The following is a 3241-nucleotide window of genomic DNA, read 5'->3' on the forward strand; positions in this document are numbered from 1 at the left end:
CATTCTCAATAATACATTATAAAATACTGACATTTTTAAATAGTTAATCTTTTACTAGTTTTCTGTGTTCTGAACCATGCTCAGCCCCCAGCCATTTCAATAATGCTTCAAGGAAGGTATATGCTGAGAACACAGAGGCAATTATGTTAGTCCAACAGCAACCTGATAAAATATTAACATTTCTTATGAAATTTTTCCAGAAGGAAGGAGAAAAATCATCACTAGCGAGAAGCTTTGCAGTGGGAAAAGCCTTTTTTCAGCAAAAAATTGTTAAGTAACACCATTAAATATTGAACGATGCTGAGGTGCGTCTGTACACAGCCTCATTTCAGCCCAGTGTGATGCAGATTTTATTTCCTCCTCTGCAGAAATCATGAAATCCTGGTTTAAACCATGATGGAAGAGCCAATCAGATCAAATCTGTACCTTGCCACTATACTTTTATGATTTGTTAAGTTCACTGGAATGAGTAATGCAGTGTGAATAGAACATTTTAAATACCCCTTGGCAGTCTCTGAAGTACAACAATCATTTAAAAGATACAGGAATTACCAAACTCCATGTGCAGCTGGTGCCACATCAAACCAAAGGGAGCCTCGTCTGGGTGATTTTCACCTCTGCACTCCCATTTTGTATTTCACCAGAGCTGTTGGGAATAAATAAATAATAAATTGAACAGCAAAAAGCAAGTCATTCTGGGCAGCCTCTGGCAGCAGTTTGCTCTCATAATGCTGTTTGGTGAGCTGGAAGCATCCAGCTCATTTCCTAAAGAGCATTTTCTGCTTAGGTCGGGGCTCTATTAATCTGTTCAAGCCAATTCTCTAAAATCCAAACCATCTGTATTTGGGAAGATCATGGTTTATTTGGATTCTCTTTGTGTCTGCAGTCAGCAGACGATTAAAAGTACCAGGGATTTACAGTGTAAAGTCTCTCTACTGGCATGTTACAGTGACCTTCTAAGTAGCACCTCCCAATATTTGGGTAAGAGCTGGTACAGTTAAGTCCAGCAGGGAAACAAAGAACAGGGGTGAAGCAGTCACTGTCCTCATGTCCCCGTGCCCGGGGGCAGCTGCTGCTCTCCAGCTGCACCCTCCCACTCCCACTGCTCCCTCTGCACAGGTGGGTGGACACCTGCCAGCCGTAAGACACACTACATCTATTTTTCTCAGAAAATTGTAAATAATTCATGGGCCTTGGTTCTATAAAGAGGCCAGTTATAAATCATCCCAGCTGCACCTGGAGATTTCTGATGTCAGCATTATCACATGAATTACATGTCTCCAGGGCCATCTATTACTGTAAACACAATTCCAAAGAGGAATTATGTATGCAAACAAACAAGTAATCTTCAGCCTGGATTTGATACTAAAGCTTTGCAATCCATCTGAGTTGTTAGTGGTGCTAATTTTCTGCTCTGGCCTCAGAGATCCTTTCATTCTGCTCCTGTACAGGAGTGCTTTTCCCTGGGGAGCACCTGTTAGTGGGAATGCTGGCTGCCTGTCCACCACCAGCACCCAGGCGCTGTGAAAATCTAAAATCACATCCATGCAAGGAAAAAGCACGGATGTGATTTTAGAGGGACACGAACATGTGCTGCAGAAAAGATGTGGATTCTGAGATTTCCACGTATCACCGTCTTTACCGTGCTGGGATTAGTCCACCTAGAGCTGCTGAATTACATCCACTGTTTCTTTTTCATTCTGCCCTTCAGAAACAAACGTTCTTGGATAGGAACATGCAGGTTGCTGATGGTTTCCAACTCCTGGTGTCAGCACAGAAAGATATGGGAGGGAAAGAACTGAGGTGTGTTTATGGACTGAATGGAAGGATTCCCGAAATCCTGGTTTTCCATCTATCCAGGGGATGAGAGGTGGCGGAGATGCTTCTGTTAAGGCAACCAAGTAGGTGAGTGAAAACAGGGGGGCAAAGCTACCTGCAGAGCTGGGAATGATGTGCTGAGCTCGGAACAAAGAGGAATCAGACGGGATCTGTCTTGGCCAGAGGCCTGTGGGATGAGCCCAGGTGCTCCTGGGGGCTCCAGCGTGCGAGGCTGGCCTTGGCCGGCAGGCAGGAGCAGCCTGGCCGTGCTGCTGGGGCAGGCCCTGCACGCCACGCGTGCTTCATGGCCAGGAGGGACCGTGCCAGTGCAAAGGCTGATGTCTCCCGGGCTGGGCTTTAACAGCTCAGCTCCGAGGCACCGCTGGCTGGGCAGAGGTCACGTCCTTCCTGCCCCAGAAAGGGCAAACGCTTTCTGGCCTACAGAAATTCTGCTGTGGAATCTCTCCAGAAAAAGGGATCTCCTTTTCCCCGTTGTGCTCGGCTGGGTGAAACAGAAAGGGGCACAAAGCACCTGAGCACACAGAGGCGGGCTGCCTGAAGTGTGCAGAACAGCCTCGAGCTGGGCTGTGGTGACACATCTGTCCCGTGCCAGTGGCCCCCGTGCCTCTGGTCACACATTGTGCTCCTAAAGGTGAATGTAGCAGAGCACGAACGTGTCTGGGCACCGCTGCACGGAACCCCCTCAGCAGCCTGCACTGGAGCACCGCCGCAGTGCCAGGAGAAACCGGGACATCATAAATGGGAGATTGGCACAGGAGGGGCACGGCCGGGGGCACAGCCTGCCCAGGGGCACGAAACAGATCCAGAGCTCCTTCGGAGCTAAAGCGGGACTTGATTGTGCCCAGACATGCCCTCACTCCAAGTGCCCACAGGGCTTTGTTTCCCTAAAAGTCGTGATGGTGAGGGAAGAAATGCCGCAGGGAGCGACCACCTCCGGCTGCTCCGGACAGCCGCGAGCAGCGGGGGCTTCGCTCCTGCCCAGCCCGGGCCCGCAGCAGGACACGGCCCGGGACACTTCCCGGGACACATCCCGGGACACGGCCCGGTCCCGCTCGGGGACACATCCCGGGACACATCCCGGGACACGGCCCGGTCCCGCTCGGGGACACATCCCGGGACACATCCCGGGACACATCCCGGGACACGGCCCGGTCCCGCTCGGGGATACATCCCGGGACACATCCCGGGACACATCCCGGGACACGGCCCGGTCCCGCGCCGGGAGCGCTCTCGCAGTCCGGGCCCAGCGGCGCCCCTCCCGCCCGCTGGGGGGCGCCTGCCACACGCGCCCGCTGCCCCCGAGCGCGCGCATCCCTCGCGCCGCCCGCGCGCGCACCCCTCGCGCCCCCCTTTCTTCCCCCCCCAACTCCGCGCGCCTGCTCCTCGCGACCCCTCACGAGCG

The sequence above is a fragment of the Pyrgilauda ruficollis genome, unplaced genomic scaffold, assembly GCF_017590135.1.
Source record: "Pyrgilauda ruficollis isolate IOZ18807 unplaced genomic scaffold, ASM1759013v1 scaffold267, whole genome shotgun sequence".
NCBI lineage: Eukaryota > Metazoa > Chordata > Aves > Passeriformes > Passeridae > Pyrgilauda > Pyrgilauda ruficollis.